Source organism: Piliocolobus tephrosceles, chromosome 13 (genome assembly GCF_002776525.5).
Source record: "Piliocolobus tephrosceles isolate RC106 chromosome 13, ASM277652v3, whole genome shotgun sequence".
NCBI lineage: Eukaryota > Metazoa > Chordata > Mammalia > Primates > Cercopithecidae > Piliocolobus > Piliocolobus tephrosceles.
The window spans coordinates 119,663,022-119,683,205 of record NC_045446.1 but is presented as its reverse complement, the minus strand read 5'-3'; the positions used below and the strand labels follow the sequence as shown (position 1 = coordinate 119,683,205).

General features: G+C 44.4%; 1 long non-coding RNA gene across 1 annotated transcript in view; it reads right to left on the bottom strand.

Moving 5' to 3' along the window:
• Positions 1-5,634: 5,634 nt before the first annotated feature.
• LINC02873 overlaps positions 5,635-20,184 on the bottom strand; it is a 40,829-nt gene continuing 26,279 nt past the window's right edge. Inside the window, exons 2-3 of the long non-coding RNA XR_004229251.1 lie at positions 6,531-6,636; positions 5,635-5,686 (exon numbers count right to left, since the gene is read on the bottom strand). This is a non-coding gene — a long non-coding RNA (long intergenic non-protein coding RNA 2873). The remainder of the gene's footprint in view (positions 5,687-6,530; positions 6,637-20,184) is intronic.

Here is a 20,184-nt window from a genome sequence, read left to right as displayed (position 1 = left end):
TGTGCATCATAGTCTGGTGTGTGTGTGTGTGCATCACTGTCTGGTGTGTGTGTGTGTGCATCATAGTCTGGTGTGTGTGTGTGTGCATCATAGTCTTGTGTGTGTGTGTGTGTGCATGATAGTCTGATGTGCGTGTGTGCATCGCTGCACACGATTGTTTTCTTTTCACCTTAGCCCAGCCCCTCCAAGCACACAAAAGGCACATTCTTGGGAGAAAAAATGTATTTTTTTCTGCATTCCAGCTGCCTGAGCTAAGCGTAGGAATGAATGGTTTGGGAAAAATCTCACACAGGAATAAATTTACAAGGGACAGCTGAGCGGATAAATTCAGTCCCTAAAGAGGGGCATTACGAGGGCTTTTGGCAGGAGACTTGCCCCTTGTGCAAAGCTGCCTAAAAAGAAAAACAGAGCAAGAGAGGGGAGCTTTCAAACCCACCCTAAAACAAAACTTTCAGAAATCCCTTTCACTCACTCTAGCTGCTAGCATTTAAAGACGGAGAAGGCCCATTACCAAAAGCAAATAAATCCTTTCTCAGTGGACCTCATGTGCCCTGAGCTTCCCTGGAATGCAGGCTCTTGTCCCTCTCTGGCTAAGGAGGATCATTCAAAGTCGCCCGGGTTTTCTGACTTGACCTGTTGTCTGCAGACTTCATGACAAAAGTGGCGTCTGACCTACAGGGTATTTGGCAAAAAGTGTTGATTCATTAGAAGTTCCCCTTTGTTAAAGAGTGAACCCAGGCCAGGCATGGTGGCTCACAACTGTAATCCCAGCACTTTGGGAGGCCGAGGTGGGCAGATCACCTGAGGTCAGGAGTTTGAGACCAGCCTGCCCAACATGGAGAAACCCCGTCTCTACTAGAAACATAAAAATAAGCTGGCTGCGGTGGCAGGTGCCTGTAATCCCAGCTACTAACGAGGCCGAGGCAGGAGAATCACTTGAATCCTTGAGGTGGAGCTTGCAGTGAGCCGAGATCGCTCCACTGCACTCCAGCCTGGGTGACAGAGCGAGACTCCGTCTCAAAAAAAAAAGGGGGTGAACCCAAGTGAACCCAATAGAAGACAGGCCAAGAGCAAACGGGAGCTGGAGCTGGAGCTGAACAAACATGCAGTGTTTGTTCCTTTGAGTCCCCATAGCTGTTTTCTACAATGATTGGAGGGAGATTAGGCCGGAATCATTTTTGGACACTCCCTCCCTAAAGGGGCATCAAATGCTTTCTGCATCTCTCCTGTGTCCCTGCTGCCTCCTTGACTCACTGCAACCTGTGGCTGGTTGCTGGAATTAAGAAAACCCTGTGGTTACTTTGAGGTCTCAAAACTCAGTGAACCCATATCCTCTCTCTTTTCTCTGGAAACCAAATCTTAGAATTTTTACAGCTGGAAATGACCCTTCTGCTCCTCATCGCAGATTTTCCCAGGCTCTTCCACTCCCTGGAGAGCCTTAGACTCTCAGGCTGGCCAGCTGGGTTCCCATGGGACTGCTGAGCTGCCAGTCATCACCAAACATGTTCACGTCGCATGCTGTGAGCTGTGCTGTGCTAGTACAGTCAACCCTTCTCCACGGATGCTATTACTTCTGAAGTCATCATGGCCAGTGAGTATGAAGCATTGACAGCTCTGTCCTGCACTGTCCACTTAGAGACATAGAAAGATATATACAAAATGGTCAGTCCCTGCCCGCAATGAGCTGAAATTCTGTTGATAAGGTAATAATTACAAGTTATTGAGTGCTGGCTATATTTCAGTCCCCTAGTTTTTCACCCAGCGATTCACCGTGGTAAGAACTTTATTTGCATTTAGTGTAGTAATTAAATGCATGGGCAGAATCTGACTAATTTGCCAGGACACAAATTCTGGGTCTACCATGAATCAGCTATGCATCCTTGAGCATTAACCTCTGAGAGCCTCAGTTTCCTCGTTTGTAAAATAGAGAGTAATATCCGCCTTTCAAGAATGCTGTGAGAAATCAGTGAAACAGTGTTTGCAAAGCTCTTAACTCAAGTGACCAATCATGTTGAGCTAGGGACTGTCCTGTTGAAGGGGGCATCTCTCTCTCTCCAACCCCTTCTATCCAGCAAACTTCAAACCCCAGCTCAGAAAGAAGCCTGGAGAAGGCAAGGGAACGAGCAGCTCCTGAGCTTCTCAGAGCCTGCAGAACCTTCCTACAGCAACGATTCAGCTGTGGTTCTAAAGTGTTTCCTAACATTCATGTGGCTCAGATCTGTCCTCTTCTTGCTTCTACTTAGTTAGCTTCCTTCAGAGGCAAAAAGATTATACCAGAATCAGGAATATGCATAGCGTCCCAAGTTTGCCTCTTTTAAAAGCTGCCTCCTATAAGCTTGTATCCTTGGAGAGGCCACTGTCTGAACCTCAATTTACCCATCTGTAAAACTGGTATATGATAGTCTCAGTAATACTTGATGTAAACTTTTGAGATTACGTACAAAAATACTTAGTATATATATTCAATACATGGTTAGTATTATTCTTGTTATTTTTACTGACATATGAAAATGTTTTGTGAACCGCAAAACTCTGAACAAATGTCAAATATCATTAGCTATTCTTCAATTTTATCAGAAATCACACACAACACTCCTGGTGCCACGTGAAAAAAACACTCAGGGTATGGCCCTGCCTTCGTCTGGCAGCACATGCAGCCCATGGGCAGGATCCACAGCCTGCAGAAGACGTCGGTCCAGCAGACATGTTCAAGTGGGTTCAAGCGGGTTCAAGCAGGTTCAAGCAATTACACGCCTTGCATCTTAGGGTCAAGTTCATTACTGGGATGGAGTTGGAAGAAGCAGTCTAGACAGGCTCCTTTCCTGCAATGATAACAGTTCCTACAGTCCTCTTGGAGAAGCATGGACTTTGGCTGTTAGGTAGCCGGTGTAGGAGAAGGTGAAGGGGAGGTTGGAGCTGTTCTTGGGGCTATGCCTGTACCACAGGCCCCAGGCATGGTTTTCATAAGCAGTTATTAGTAAGTGGACAATAACCACTTTTTAAGGTTAAGTGACATGCATGCTTGACAGAATGAAGCAACATGGAAAAGGGAATTTACTGATACTTTCTGGTTGTAAGTTCTTTCTTTAGAAACATCAGGGCCGTGTTCTGCCCTGACAGAACGGAGGTTTTGGCTTTTAGGGGAATTCAAAATTCAAGAAAGAGATTAATCTAGGAGAAAATGATGATTTTTCTGAAGGGTGTGGGTAATAGTCACAAGAATGACGATACTAGAAATCGTGAGGAAAAGAGCCTCCTCAGGGAGGCTATGCATCCAAAACAAATAGAGTTATCCTCAATATTTACTCCTGGCCCATGACTCCATACAAAAAGAGCACAAAGTACTCTACACACATCACTCATTTCGTTCTGTTTACAATTCTTGGAAGTCATTGTTATTGCTATTATTTACAGAAGAGAAAACTGAGGTTCAGGGAGATTAAACAATGTGCCCAGCATTGCCCAGCTAGCATCTGGTCAGAATAAGATTCCAATTGGCTCTTGCTGCCTGGCTCTAGAGATTACACCCAAGGCTGACTGTGGCTATTCTTATGACATCAATCTGTAATGTCCACTCTTGTTTCCAAGGGTGGCAGAGACTGCTACTTGTCTTCTGATGCCTGTTCTTACCTTTTTAAAACATAATAGAACCCTATAAAAATTAGCCAACTACACAGCCACTTGGAATAAAGACATATTTTCCAGTGTCTCTACAGCTGGATGTAGCCATGTGACTAAGTACTCGCCAGTGGGATATAAGTTAAAGCAATGTGTTCAGTATCTGGGAAGTGTCCTTAAAGAGAAGGCATGTGCCCTTCCCCCCCCCCCCCCCCCCCCCCCCCCCCACCTTTCCTTTCTTTTTCCAGCTGGCTAGAATGCAGATGTAATGACAAAAATTGGAGCCACTGTCTTGGACCACAAAATAGAAATATTGAAGATGGCAGAGGAGTGGTATAGAACAAGGGCGGTCACGGATGACTGCAGAGTCACAATTACAAGTCTCGTCTGCCTCCCTACAACTTAATGTGAGATACCAATAAATCTTAACTTTGATCAAACTACTGTAATTTAGGGTTTTCTGTCACTCAATTGGATAGAGACCTATCTATTGCACAAGACACCTCTGTTCTTTGCCCATACTACTTAACGTCATTGTTCCTTTCTACATTCTCTTCTTTTCCTCCTCTACAGTTTTATCCAAATGGATTCAAATTACACATGTATCAGATTAATGGCAGATCACCAAAGGGGCAGAAAGACAGCCTGCGACCTCAGGGGAAGGCAAGTGTGGGTTGGGGCCAGGGTCCATACTCTTGGAGGCAACGTTCTTGGGCCTGACCAGCAGGGAGGGAGTGGCCCAAGAGCAGCTCTTCCTAGTCCATCAGTCTCCAGTCCATTTATGAGGCCAGGGATGAGTCTTGCCAACAAAATAGTCTTTCCAAGAAAATAAATTCAAGTCACCCTGCTCTTCTGGTTTCTCTCCTGCCATCATTCCCAGAAAGTCTAAAGTACACGAAGTTGGCTGTCATGGAACATCTGTCTCCTGTCCCACCCAAAAGTACCAGATGCCAGGATGGTCCGAGCCAGACTGAACTGGACTTTCCTCTCGTACATGTGTCATCTTTGCTTATCTTCCAGGACAATCCATTTGAGTATGACTGCAAAGAGAAGTGATTCTTTCCTTTCCCATGGAAATGCATCAAACACTTCCAGCATGGGGGAGATCTAAAAGTCCCCTGATCATTGAATCCTAGAGCTAGAGAGACTGCAGAGGTCATCTTGTCCCCCAAAAGATGGTAATCTTACAGCTGCGGGAAGCAGCCTAGTCAAATCATTTGTTATTGGAGAGCTGGGACCACTAGTAATATTAACAGCAACAACAACAGCAACAATTAGGCAGCTCTTTCTATGTACCAAACACTGATCTGAGCGTTTAACACGGACTATTCATTTAATCCTCACAGCAGCCCTATAAAATAGGCTCAGGGAGGTTAAATAATTAGCCTGATTTTACAAGCTATTAGCTTGTTGAGTCAGGATTCAAATGAGGTTTATTTGTTGCTTGAGCCTAAACTAATCTCTTTTCACAGCATTATACTATGACCTGATTACATGTCAAAACAAAAAAAGGTCACAATTTCCCCTCTATTAATCCCAACAGGAAAGCCCAGAGGCTCAGAGAGTTGTTGTCATTGGGCTTTTTTATACACAATGCTGTCCTCTGGGCCTCCCGGACACCTTGATACAGACGGTCCCCTCTGTGGGAGTTTAAGATCAACATTTGGCAGAAAGTTGGGCATCACTTCTATTCCCAGGCACCAATCTGCACAAACACTTTCAAGGTTCAGGCAAAAGCTCAAGGTCAGGATTTCCCCATCCTGCCACCGCTCTCCCCTCACTGGTTTATGCAGTCATTCAAGTCTTACTGAGTCAAATAAAACGGTGCCCAGCATTAAGGATAAGGATAAAGAGTTGAACAAAACATGATACTTACTTTTCAGGGCCATTTCATTGGAGAGATGGACAATAGATAAATAATTGGCCGGGTGTGGTTGTGCATACCTGTAGTCCCAGCTACTCAGGAGGCTGAAGTGGAAGGATAGCTTGAGCCCAGGAGGTCAAGGATGCAGAGAGCTATGACGGCACCATTGCTCTCCAGCCTGGACAACAGAGCAGGACTCTGTCTCTGAAAAAAATTAAAATAAAGAACAAATAATTATCTAGTGGCAATTGTGACAAGTGCCACAAAGAAAAAGTTCATGGCACTTATGACTGTATTAAAGGACACATCTGGTGAGGAAATGGAATGTGAGATGGATAGAAACTTGGTAAATTCAAGAAACTGACAGAAAGCCAAAGCACCCAAGCAATGAGTAGGAGTCAGATCATTCAGGGCCCATAAAGCTGTGTTAATAACATTAGACTTGACCCTAAGAATGGTGCACAACTGTAGAGTTCTATACAGGTGAATGACAGAATCTGATTTGCACTGATAAACAATCGCTTCAGCATTTGAGTGCAGAAGACATCAGAGTAGAGGCAGGGAGGCATCTTAGAGGTCATCACAGTTATCCAGGTGAGGGACAAAGGAGTAGGGCTGAAGAGGGAGAGAGGTGGATGGAACTGAGGGAGCTGACAGAGCCAACAGGAGCTGCATGTGAGAGTGTGGAACTCAGAAGACCAGGCTTATCTAGAGATGCACCACCGGGAGTCGTCATCTTCAGAGAGTACTTGAAGGCATGAAAGTGGTCAAGATCTCCCAGAGGGAAGTAGAGTAGGAAGAAAAGGTGGTCTAGGATCAAAACCTAAGGAACTCTAACATTAAACATTGGGCAGAAGAAAAAGATCCCTCAAAGGACACTGAGGGAATGAATGGCCAGAGATGTGGGAGGCAAACCAGGAGAGTGTGGAGTCCCAGAAGGCAGCAGAGCATTCCAAGAAAGAAGGAATGGTCAGTGGAGCTTAAAACCCCATCGTGGACAAGAGAGATGAAAGATGAGCGGCGTGGGCTTCCGGGTTGGTGAGTGCACCTTGGGGAGGCGATGGGACAGGAGAGGGCGTGGAAGTCCTGCCTCCCTCCCTGGCTCTCTCTGGTGATCTCTTCCATCTCATCGGCTGCTCCTGAGTTGTGGTCTCCTGAGAATATGTTTAATTTATTTCCTTAATAAGACATGTAATGGCACTTTAAAAATTTCAAACTTCAGGAAAAAATCAAACCATTGCAAGCTAAGATTTTACAGTTGAAGATTTTTAGAGTATTGCTGTTAACTGAAGAATCTGAAAGAGACGGACTTAACAGAGAAGCAATCACAATTAAGAGTTTATATTTTAAATATTACTTCCTGAATATGACTCCACTGCTTGAGAAACTTCCCAGCTTAAAGGTGTATATGACGGCATTGGCTGTCCTTATTTTTAAATCTGTTAACATCACCTGCGAGTGTTCTATAAAATTTAGAATGTGATTTTCCTAACATGTAGTCATGTGTATCTTACTGAGTGAGCGTTTTGTTTAAATATCATTCCTGAATAAGGATTAAAATATATCTACCATTATACATTTATGCTTCATGACCAAAGACAATGTCAAGTATTTTAATGTGGTTACGTTTAGCAAAAATGGGAATTGCTGTTCAATGGGTATAAAGTTTCATTATGCAAGACGCATAAGTTCTACAGATTTGTTGTACAATGTTGTCCTTAGTTAACAATACTGTATTGTGCACATAAATCTTTTTAAGTGGAAAGATCTCATGTTAAGTGTTCTTACCAAAATAAAATGAGTTAATTTAACCTCTTTATAACTTTAATACATTCTAGTGATTCTAGATTTCCAGAAAGTAAAATAATCTGTGAAACTGCCCATACTCACTATTATTAACTATGCATTCTTTTTCTAGTGCTTGTGTCAGCCACAAAGATTTTGATTAGATATACCTTCTACTTTGAATAGATGTAAGTTGATACTAAAAATAGAACAGAAAAAAGACAAATAATATTCATAGGGGAAGGCAACATAATTATTGCCTGTAGCAAGAACTATTTCAGTAAAATGATGACAGTGGAAGCCAAATTGGAGTGAAATACAGAGTGAATTAAAGGTAAGAATGTGGAGACAGCCATTTCTACAGACCCTGTTTCATTCCAGATTTATCCTGGGTTAGCTCTGGCTCACAACACATCCAGGGTCACCCTAATTCTCACCTCAGTTCCATGGGAACAAAATGTCAGAAGATTGGAAGCAAAGCATCCTGGCTCTAGTCCAACCCCAAGACTAAGAGAAATGATTGGAGAAGTAAAAGCACTAAATCTAAGCTCATATGAACTGGGTCAATATTTTTTTAAACCTTGCAATATTAAGTTATCTCATAAAGTTCTATGTAGGTAATTTTCTAATAAGCTAGGAGTCAACTACAAGCTCAGAAAAATAGAGGTAACTTGATGCCAGCGGAATTGGGGCAAGGTGTGAAGGAAGCCAAGGGGAGCAAGGAAGGGGAATTAAAGAACCTGCCCAAAGACAGGATGTGATTAAGCAGAAGTAAAGCCATCACGACTGAGCAACAGGAGAGCCAGTGACACCTGGCCAGGCAGAAGCACTCAAGGTGAACAGGGGCATGAGAAACTTACACCATGTTGGGTATAAGTTATAGTGACAGAAGTCATGTTGGCTCGAGTCTGGGCTTTTAACCACATGCATACAGCCCCAAATATCTCTCACCTCCCCTGTGAGCTATCATTAGTCTCATTTTACATGTGAAGACTTGCCTTGGACACACAGACAGTAAGTGGTAGAACCAAAATTCTGTCCCAGGCCACTTGACCCAGGCCCTGCAATGCCGTTCTGCAAGATGTGAGCTCGGCCAACCTCACTCCTTCCTGCTGTGACGAATCATTAATCAGAGGTGGAGACTGGACCTCTATAGACCCGGAAGTCAGAGCAATGTGCCGTTCTCCTGATCATATCATCTTCCACAGCTGGGATCTCAGGGGGAGGCAACCCTTATGAGGTCACCAAATCACTCACTCAGCCCTGTTTCTACTCCTGATACAGCAGAAAATTCCTCAGCATAGCTCTCCTGCTGAAACATCTCTTTCCATCACCTTAAGATCTTACCTTTTACAGGAACTGAGCGCCTACAGCATCTCCAGAAGCAAACCAGAAATACCAGTTGGTGCAGAGAGAGAAAGTAGTTCCTTAACACCCGCCCTACTTCCCCACTTGGTGTGGCACTTGGCCTTTAAGGGTTTTGAATCTTCCCACCTATTACAAAGTTTGCGCAGTGGAGAAGAACAGGGGAGGCGAGCGAGCATCCATCACGTGTAATTGCATAACATCTCTGACAGAAACCACTTTTGTCCTCATTCATTGATCAAACACTCACGATGACCCATGGGCTCTGACATGAAACAGCAACCAGACTCCATGCAGACTGATGGATCAGCAAGTCAGCCCGAACTGGGTATGCATGTGCAGCTGGATTTGCACATCGTTGTGTGTCTGTGTGTGAAGCTGTGTGTGTATCCCTAAGAGACAGCTTGCAGATTCTCCAGCCTTGACTGCTTACTTCCTCTGATCTACCCTTCTGGGTACAGGTTGGTGCTTGAGAGAGCGGGACACAAGTATCTCACTCTGCTGAGTGTCAGGCAACATGAAGCATGATGTCTGGGAACCAGTTCAGTTTGTTTCCATCTTTATTTCAACAGAAGCTCTTCCATTCCCACACGCCCCAGGGATGAGGTTCTCCAGCGTCCCATGGGGCCTGCTGGAGCTATTTTCACGGTTGCTAAGCAATGCCAGGCCTGCTTCAAGCCTGGTGAGCTCACAGCTATGCTGGGGCGGTGTCTGCTGGTGATCTGGGTTTAGCATTATAACAAATGTAAAGAGAAAGGAAAGGTGTGTGGGCAAACAGCACACGTGAGAAGTGACAATGTGATGAAGGATGAGTCGATGTGGGACCTAGAGCCAGGAGAAGCAGTGAGCACCATGGGTAGCATCTACTCTTTCCAGGTATGAGCTACGCACCATGGCACACACGAGTTCATCTAACAGGGATGGCACAAAGGCAAGAGAGGCAGCTGCACGAGAGCAGATGCTTGTCCTCTTGGTCACTGCTGTATGAGCTATGAGCTCATGCAGTGCCTGGCACATGGAAAGAACTGAGGAATTGTCAATCAAGTAGATGAATCACAGTGTTTAAAAGCAGGAAAGAGCTGTAGCTGTCATCTAACCCAACTTTCTCATTTACTATATGAGAGAACCACTTGGAGAAACTCCCCAGATAAACCCTTCAGTCTAGTCCTCGTACACACCTAACTCAAAAGGAGCCCACCAGAAGAACAGAAAAGTTGCAAAAAGAAGAGGGTAGTGGTATTTCAACACAGCCCTTCCCAAGGCACAGGATCTGCGCATCCACTGGTGACCAGGAAGACAAGATGGGAATCATGCCTGTCTGCCAAGGCTTGCCAGGGCCTCCCATCCCCACTGCTACCACCCCCTGCCCTGATACCTCGGGCCTGGGCTGCTGCCACAGGTGCTAACTATTCACCCTGCCTTCCTCCCTTGCTGTCTCTCTCCCAGACTGTTCTGATAACACAGTAGCACTGGTCCCTCTTCCAGCACCCAGCCCTTCCCATCGGCCTGTCTGGGCTCTGTCCCAGCCCCACCAGCCAGCGCTCCTCCTGCAGACTGTACACCACCGCCCCATGTTCACCCAGCTTCATTCGCCCAGAGCCCCAACACCTGCTGCCCTTGCCAGACAAGACCTCCCTGTGCTGTCCACACGCAGCTGATGCAGAGTTGACTGTGAGCCTTTGACAAGCACCCCTAGGTCTTCCCTCTGCGGTCATGACTTCCCTGAAGACTCTGCTCCCCCAGGGAGCCATCCATTTCCATTTTCCTCAGGCTGATCACTTTGGTCATTTGGATTTCTCAGGAAATTTTTTTTAATTGTGGCAAAAGAAATGTAACATAAAATTTGACATTTTTAACCATTTCAAGTGTACAGATCAGTGGCATTAAATACATGTACATGGTTGTGCAAACGTCGCCACCATCCACCTGCAGAACCATTTCATCCTCCCACACTGAACTCCGTACTTATTAAACAACAGTTTTCCACACCTCCTTTCCTCCAGCCCCACATATAATGGAATCATGCAATGCTTGTTCATTTGCGTCTGGCTGATTCCACTTAGCGTAACATCTTTAGGTTCATCCAGGAGGTAGCATGTATCAGAATCTCACTGCCATTGGAGGCTGAGTAATACCCCATGTGTGTGCCCACCACACTTTGTTTATTCATTCATACGTCAATGGGCATTCGGGTTGTTTCTGCCTTTTGGCTATTGTGAATAAAACACTGCTATGAACATTGATGTCTGAATACTGCTGGAGTTCCTGCTTTCAATTCTTTCAGAAGTAGATTTGCTGGATCATGTGATAATTCTGTTTCAGTTTTGAGGGCCTGCCATACGGTTTTCCATGGCACTGCCCCATGTTACATTCCGAGCAGCGATGCACCATGTTACATTCTGAGCAGCGATGCCCCATGTTACATTCCGAGCAGCGATGCACAAAGGTTCTAACATCTCCATGTCCTTGCCAATGCCTGTTTGTTTTGTTTTTATTTTTGATAATAGCTCTTCTAATGACTTTGTGTCATTGTGGTTTTGACTTGCATTTCCCTAATGATGAGTGATGCTGAACATCTGTTGATGTGCTTATTAGCCATCTGTATAATCTTCGGAGAAACGTCTACTCAAATCCTTCGTCTGTTTTTTAATTGGGTTGTTTCGTCATTGAGTTGTAAGAGTTTTTTTTTAATATTTTCTGGATATTAATCCCCTCTCAGATGTACGATTTGCCTATTTTCCTCTATTCCATGGGGGAAGAGTGCCTCTTCACTCTGTTGACCATGTTCTTTGATGTGCAAAATTTATTAATTGTAATAAATCCAACTTACCTGTTTTTTTCTTTTGTTGACTATGCTTGTAGTTTCATACCTTTAAAAACCATTGCCACATCCAATGTCATGAATCCTTTCCCCTATGTTCTTTTCTAAGAGTTTTTTATTTTTAGCTCTTACATTTAGGTCTTTGATCTATTTTGAATTAATTTGTGTATATGGTGTTAGGTAAGGGTCTAACTTCATTATTTTGCATGTATCCAGTGTTCCCGATATTATTTGTTGAGAAGACTTTTCTTTCCCCATTGAATGGTTTTGGTACCCTTGTTTAATGTCACTGATCATATATGCAAGAATTTATTTCTGAGCTCTCTATTCTATTCCATTGATACATATGTCTGTCTTTCTGCCACTTTCAATCTGTTTTGATTCCTATAGCTTTGTGGGAAGTTTTAAAATCAAAAGTATAAGTCCTCCAACTTTATTCTTATTTTTCAAGATTGTTTTGGCTATTTGGGGTCCCTTGAGATTCTTTATGAATTTTAGGGTAGATTTTTCCATTTGTGTGGAAAACATCCTTGGTATTTTGATAGGAATTGCACTAAATCTGTGAATCCTTTGGGGTAGTGCCTGGGAAGTTTTGAAAACCTTTTCCTGTAGCTATTGTGTTTATGTATGAATGCCCTCTTTATCCAACTAGATGGCAAACTTCTGATCATAGGAACTGTGTCTTCTGTCTTTCCTGTCTCTCACTGCACAACACCAAAGGCACTAAGTCATAAACAAAATGAGGAATGATTATTCCTCTAACTAAATTTTCTCAAATGGGAACAACTAGAAACTATCAGCTACTACCCATAAAATCTTCTAGCTTTAGATTTCTTCAAGCTTTCTAGTGAATGACTTAGAACTGATAAAGAAAATAAGAGGGATCACCAATCCCTGTCATATCTGGAAGGCACCGACTCCCTTCCTGGAGCGCTACGTACAGCTGATTCCATGACTGCTGGCCACACCAGGGAAGCCAACACCTCTTCCTTCCCTGATAATTCCAATCAGTGCTGCAGTTTGGAGCTGACTGTTCGTAAGAAACCCAAACAGAAGGTAATACCTAGACTGGGGGAACCTTCGCTGATACAACAATTGGCACACTGTGGGGCTGGTTGTAATTGTTGTATTTATCTACCGTTTGGAGCTTGCTAGATATCAAGGGCTGAGTAATAAGTGGGCTTTCCATGCATCTTCTCAATGCTGGGGAGCAGTCAGAGCCAAAGGTCATTGTAAAAAGGAAACAGATGTGGCATCCCGTTCTCAAGTGAGTGGAAGACCTTCAAGAAAGAAGCCCAGGTGGGGAGCACCCATGTATTTCAACATGCAATGAAGCATGCTAGCTACATACCAAATCAAATTACTTACACATTAGACCAGTGTTGTCAGCTTGCATTGGCTTTGAGTATGGGTTCTCTCTGTGATACATCTATAGTAGCAGCCTTTAAAAAACCAACAATAGATCCCTTCTAAGGAGAAGTCTGCAGAGTTGAAAGTACACAGAGAAGCAGTGGACCGGACTTGGTCCCAGCACATTCACCCACCACAACTGCCAGGCTTGGTTCCAGGAGTCAGGACCAGAAACTCTTCCTGCGCTGCGGCTCACACCCTGAGCTAGGCCCCCCAGGACCAGTGGAAATTCCTGGTGGTGAGTGTTGACAAGTTAATTATGAGTCTACACTGTCTGTGGTGACTGCGAAATTGCCCACAAGAATTGCATGGAGCCAGATGTTGCTGCGATGCTGAGTGATGTGTCAGATGTGCCAGACGTCAGGACAGTGCCGACTTACTGCCACCGCAACCGGAGACTGAGGTTACACAGTAGTTTCCCTTGAATTAGTTGGCATCACATAGACCAAACAATTGATTGGTTGGATTAGTTTTTACTTTTCCATGAGACATTTGTTCTTGTATAACCTAGGTGTTGAGATCCTAATGGAGCAAGGATAAACGCAGTGAGGTGTAGTCATCTATAAACCTGAGCTTCTGGAGACCGCAACTTGTGTTTCTACCACCTCTCCATTCAGCAGACCACCTCTCCCTCTCTTAGAGCTCCCTATACCTTGCCAGCACTTCCTGAAGAACACAGACAGCCAGACCTCTGTTGTTATCCTCCCTCCAGCTCTGAGAACACTGTGTGTGCTCTTAATTTGGACTGATCTCCATGTAAATCAGGTCACTTGGATCACAGATAAGCTCTCATCTGATCAGAGACTGTACCTCTACGTTCAACCAGCCAAGAGGGCAAATATATGCTGAGAGAACCAGGGTGGATAGGGAATGAGTCCACTCAATCCAATCTCACTACTGTAAAGTAACTCATAGTGAATGCACTAGTAATACGGCTCTCTGGCTCTCTCGTGTCATTTTCAATAACCAGAGAAAATATTTACATCTTCGGGTCTTAAGTGCTTATTTGTCTCAGTGGTATGCATCCTAATCCTTCACTGTCTTCCTTGTGCCAAGAGTCTGAAGTGCAAACTCCTTCCTTCATGAGTCAAAGGCTTCCAAAGTGTTCCCTGGCCCACACTCTCCAGTCCAGCCTGGCTGGCTTCCTCACTGCCCTTCAAACATGCCTACACATTTCTGCTTTTGTGTCCTTGCATGTCACATTCTCCTTGCTGTGCCCCCATGCCCACCACTATAAGTTCCTGCCAACTGCCCAGTCCTGGATTCAGCTCCAGGTGATCTAAGAAGGTTCCACTGACCACCCTGGGTACTAAGGATCTGTTGCCATCTCTCCCACCTTTTCTAGATTTTTATTCTTTTACTGCTGTTATGGGTTGACTTGTGTCTTCCAAAATTTATATGTCAAAATCATAACCCCAGTACCTCTAAATGTGACCTTATTTAAAAATAGGGTCATTGCAGGTGTAATTAATGAAGTCAAAATGAAGTCACACTGGAGTAGGGTGGGTCCCTAATCCACTACTATTGTTCTTATAAAAGTAGGAAATTTGGACAAAGAGTCACACACATAGGACAACACTATGCAAAGATGCAGGTGGAGATCAGGGTGATGCAGTAGAAGCCAAGGCAGAGAGCCTGCGATTGCCAGCAAACCACCAGAAGCTAGGAGAGAGGCCTGAAGCAGGCTCCCCACACAGCCCTTGGTGGAAGCGAACCCTGCTGGCACTGAGACTTGGACTTTCAGCCTCCAGAGCTGTGAAGCAACAAGTTCTATAGCTTGAGCCACCTGGTTCATGGTGCTTGTAATGGCAGCCCTGGGAAACAAATCTAACCACTTATTAGTTATGTATTAAAATTAGATTTAATGGCCATTAAGGTCTCAATACATGCCTCATACAGACATAGGTGGTTTACATGGTTTTTTCCTCATTTAATTTTTTTTCTTTTGTTTTTGAGACAAGGTCTCACTCCATTGCCCAGGCTGGAGTGTAGTGGCGCAATCATGGCTCACTGCAACCTTGACCTCCCAGGGTCAGGTGATCCTCCCACCTGAGCCTCCTAAGTAGCTGGGACTACAGGCATGCACCACCATGTCTGGCTAATTTTTGTATTTGATTGTAGAGATGGTCTTGCCCTGTTGCCCAGGCTGGTCTTGAACTCTTGGGCTTAAGCAATCATACTGTCTCGGCCTCCCAAAGTGCTGGGATGACAGATGTGAGCCACCGCACCTGACCCCTCATTTCATATTTAATATACTACAAGGTAATGGTAGCATTCCTGCTTTAAAGACAAAGCTAAGAGCATAGGCCAAGTAAAAGGTTGAAACCAAGCATGCCACGCTAGGTATACTGCTTCATGCTGCCTCTCCCTTGTGCTGACCTGAAGGACTAGCTTTCCATGTGTATCTTCTCTCACAAGGTAGACTCAAGTTTCTTGGGGAGAGAGATAATATCTAACCCATGTCTGAGCCTACAAAATGGCTAAAATCAGACATTTTCTGTAGTACTTGATAAATATTTCTGTGACAAAACACATTCTGTGCATCATATCATTTTCATCATCCTAAGCATCCATTTTTATGTTTACATTATCTTCATGCATGTCCTAGTAGATTGGAGTAGGGGACTAGACAGCTGAGCTGAATTGCTCGGGCCTGTTTCCACCCTAGTGGCTCCTCTGTGGCCCCCTAGCAGCTTGGTATCACATGATTTACACTGCCTATGTCTTTGTGGCTTTTTCTAATCTTCATTCCCTGGGATTTGAGGAGCCTGGGAATCCAAGGACACTGCTCACCAGAGTTTCCAAGACCAGCAGCTTCTGTGGGCTCCAGGCCTCTGGCCTTGGGAATGAGTGAACACGGAGCCGTGGAGGCACCCAGCTGTGCTCTCAGGCAGCTTCCTTTCCTCACCACAGCTGCCTTTGAAAGGTGCCTCCTTGCAGAAGCATCTGACAAGCCCCTGCACACAATGTGACCTTGTGTCCTACACTACAGTCGGACAGGGCCCCCCAGTCAGCCATGCTCCCTTCTATCTTCAAGGGTCGTCTTCTTATGTGTGTGGAAGCCAAGACTCTTCTGCCCAGAAGTCAGCTGGCACCAAAGCTGCAAAGAAAGGGGAGCCACTGCTCAGGAGAAGAGAATGTGGAGCTCCCAAGGGCATCCATGAGAGAAAAGAGGAAGGACGAAAGACAGGGAGGCTGAGGAAGGGCAGGCAGGCCCATCCCCCAGGATTTAACACACTGACACGTCCTCCAAATCTTGAGTAAATTCTACTAACATCCACAGTGTGGTTGATTTCTTATGGAAACTTGTAAAGAAGCCAAACTGTACCTAGCAGATAAGAGGCAAAAGAGAGAGAGTGCCTACCATGGAATTGAGGCAACAGCTATATCCAGGCAGCACTATTTATTTAAAAGGTGAAATGAACTATTAAAAAAAGAGAAAGATATATAAGAAAGTAGGAGAACATATGCCAAAGGAGTCTGTAGAGTCAGGGAAGGCCTGTCCAAAGAAGTGGATATGAAGCTGAGGACTAAAGGGTAACTAGGAATTACTCAAAGCAAAGGGTAGGGAAGAGTGTTCCAGAGAAGGGGATCAGCACATGCGAGGGCTCTGAGGCATGTGCTGGGGAAGGAGTCTCTAAAGAACTCAAATCCAAATGGGGGTCCAGAACTGCCTGTGTAAGCACCTACTACCCGGCAATACGGTATTTTTAGCAAAGATCACAATGATTTCAAAACAAAGCCAGGAATTACCCAGAGACAATAGGAAAAAGTATTTTTCTTTGAATTAAAGGAATATTATTTGAGGCTACGTAGAGGAAAATTAATAAAACTTACAGACTACACTGGAACAAGGACCCTTTTTATAGGTGTTTGCCTTCACACATGATTTCATCCCAGCAACTGATATTCCTCAGGTGAGTGCTAAATCTCAAGAACTTAAAAACATAGGCATGAAAGTCAAGAACTGAGAGGAATTGTCCTCTGGAGGAAATGGAGTCCCAGAGGGGAGAACTAACCTGCCCATGGTGGCAGAGCTAACTAGTAGGAAGATTGGAACTGGAATAGGAACGCAAGTGTCTTGACCACCGGCCTAGTGTCATGCTCCAAGAGACCACACTGCCTCCTTTGGGAGTGGAGAACTTGTATTGCCTTGGATTTATTTCAGACGCCAAAGCCTTGGCCAGTTTTCTTCCTTCTCAATTCTAGAATCTATGAATTTTCTATTTTCTACCTATTCAATGCATGCAAGCTTTTCAGTACCAATGCATTCAAAAGGGAGTTACTGCTGTTGTAAGTAATTTTTAGGAGAAGAATTAAAATCAGAAGAAGAAAAGGAGATAAAATAACTTTCAGTTCAATACAGCAGCTTGAACATCATCAATCTACAGTCTCTTCTGAAACGCTATTAAAATGGAAGTAGGAATTTTGAACTCACGAGAAGACAAAGAGAATGAGAGAAGATGGCAACAGACTGGAGACACAACCAAAATTTGGAAGATAGAAAATGGATGAATGAATGGGAACTGACTTACCAGAGGGGTGAAACTGCAGCACAGGAGGCAAGAAGCAAGGCAATCTGGGTCACAGAACCTCAAAAGGGCTCAGAAACGGGGGGCACCCGGTGAACTGAAGGTGGAGAATAAAGTTCGAGAATGTGTTGAGAATCTGTATTAGGAGGAGTGAGAGGCCTGCCCCAGCCTTTTCCCTAACCTGCAGATCTGTTTCTTCCCAATACAATACGGGCAGGAAATAGGGGAACAGGGAGGTTGTGGGCTTGGAGATACCATGCATGACAGAGGGTAGCGGGGACCATGCTCTGTGAAAGTGCGGGATGAAGAGAAAGTCTACGGGCTGAGAGTGAGCCGCCCAGCTCACACACCCCACCAAAACACTCAGGCCGGGAGAAGTCGGCTTGCACCCTAGTCAGGAGCTCCTCCCTAGATAAATGGACTGGTCTGAAAGAAAAGACCTACCATCAGTTGCAGATGCCTCCTGCTCCCCCACCAGAAGAATTTCACCGTGAAACTCCCCAGTCACCAAACTGAGACCCCACACCAGAGCTGCCAGTGAGTTTTTCAGTGCCTCTCTCTAAAATAATAGTGGCCAGTCGAGGTCACTAAATATTTTATGAAAGTCTCTAGCATGAGGACAGAAACTAAAATAAACAGAAAACTTAAACACACACACACACACGCACACAAAACAGGGTCAGAAGGAGCAGTAAAAAACTTTACAAGTAAACTTTCTGAACATCCTCATACTGGTGAGAAGACCCAAGAACAGGATGTGATTAGAAGAAGGGCAGATTCGGAGAACAAGGGCTAGATCCTGGGGACTGAAAGTGCTAGAGAAAGTTAAAAATACAAAACCAAAAAGCCATTAAGGGATAGGAAGGTAAAGTGAAGAAAATTGTCTGGGGCCAAAAGTTAAAGAATAAAAAACAGTAAAGGTAAGAAATTAGAAGGCAACTCTAGACAATGTTATGTCTAATTTACAGTAAGAAGGAACATAGAAAATTGAAGGAAATAAATAATTAAAGAGAGAATATAAGAATTTTCCCTAAAAGTAAAGTGAATTTCTAGAATGCAAGAGGCCTCGAAGGATGAAAAAGATCCACATAAAGACATGGAGCTATCAGATTTCACAGTGGGCAGGATAATAAGATGGTCCGGAAAGCTTCCAGAGAAAGATAAAAAAAATTAACATAGAATGACTTAGGAAATAGAATTGCATCGAACTTCCCAAGAGCAACAATAGAAGCTAAAACACAATGGAGCAATGCCTTCAAAATTAAGTGCAGAATTTTTTTCCAACCTAAAATTCTAAAGGCAGCCTAACTTTCAGTCAAGGGTGAGAATACAATATCGACCACTTTGAAAATTTACCTCCCATCTACCTTTTCTCAAGAAGCTACTTCTTCACCAAAAAAGAGTCAGGGAGGCAAAGAATAAAATGAGAGAAAGAAAGGTACTATTGTCCTAGTCATTCAGGCTGCTATGACGAAATAACCTACTGAGTGGCTTATAAACAACAGTAATGTATTTCCCACACTTCTGGGGACTGGAGGACCAAAATCAACGTGCTGGCAGATTCAGTGTCTGGTGAGAGCCCACTTCTTGGTTTCTAGACGTGCTTTCTCACATGCCAGAAAGAGTGAAGGAGCTCTTTGGGGTTCCTTTTAGAAGGGCACTAATCCCATTCACGAGGGCCCCACCTGCATGACCTCATCACCTCCCAGAGGCCTCAGCTCCTGATATTATCACTATAAGGATATGTTTCAACATATTAATTTGGGGGAGACACAAACATTCAGTCTATACAGTAAGTGTTCAGGATTAAGGGGCTGGAATCAGAAGATGGGAAAGGTAATCCCTAGGATAATGGTGTAGCAGGTGCCACAGGCGTGGGGAGCCAGTGGTGTGGTTCACAGCAAGAAGAGTAAGGAAATACAGAGATAAACACCCAGCAAAAATGCTGAGAGTTGGAATGACACCCTCGCAAGGGTAGGACTTAGGGAAGAGAAAAGGTGGAACATGGAATGGTTTTTTTGTTGTAAGTCTTGTAACACTGTTTGACACTTTATGCATTACTTTGGTTAATTTTTTTAAGCGGGGGGAGAACAGAAGGGAAAAGAAAAGGCATAATGAGAGTGAATCTTCATATAGTGATACCCTGGGGATAAAGAAGTGAAGGGATGCTAGCTTGGAGCAGAAATGGAGCAGGGACAAGTGGGATAGTCAGGCAGGCAGGATGGGCTTTTGCACCAAGCGCAGAGTGAGCAAAATGAAGGCTACAAAGCCCCGGTCTAAGAAATACCTTCCCAGAAATCATGTGCAGCTTAACGTGGACGACTGACTCATGCTTTTTCCATCCAAGTCTCTGTATCACTGGGATCTGGCAAGAGGAAGGCAGGCGAGGTGAAATCTGAAAGCCACAAGACATCAGAAAGGAGGAAGAAATGCAGCCAAGGCCTGTGGATGGTGCGTCACCTTCATACAAGCCTCATGACCTCACCACATCCCATCAGATCCACAGCAAAGGTAGACCCTCAAGTCTGACAGCACGGTGACTGCTATTCAGAATAGCCCAAGTCATAGCAAATGTCATTGGCCTTTAGCAGACTGTCCTTATTTCAGTAATCTTTTATTTTTGAAACAGGGTCTCACTTTGTCACCCAGGCTGTAGCATGGTGGTGTGATCCTAGCTCACTGCAGCCTCAATCTCCTAGGCCCAAGCGATCTTCCTACCTCAACCTCCTGAGCAGCTGGGACCACAGGTGCTTGCCACCATGCCTGGCTACTTTTTTAAAACTTTTTGT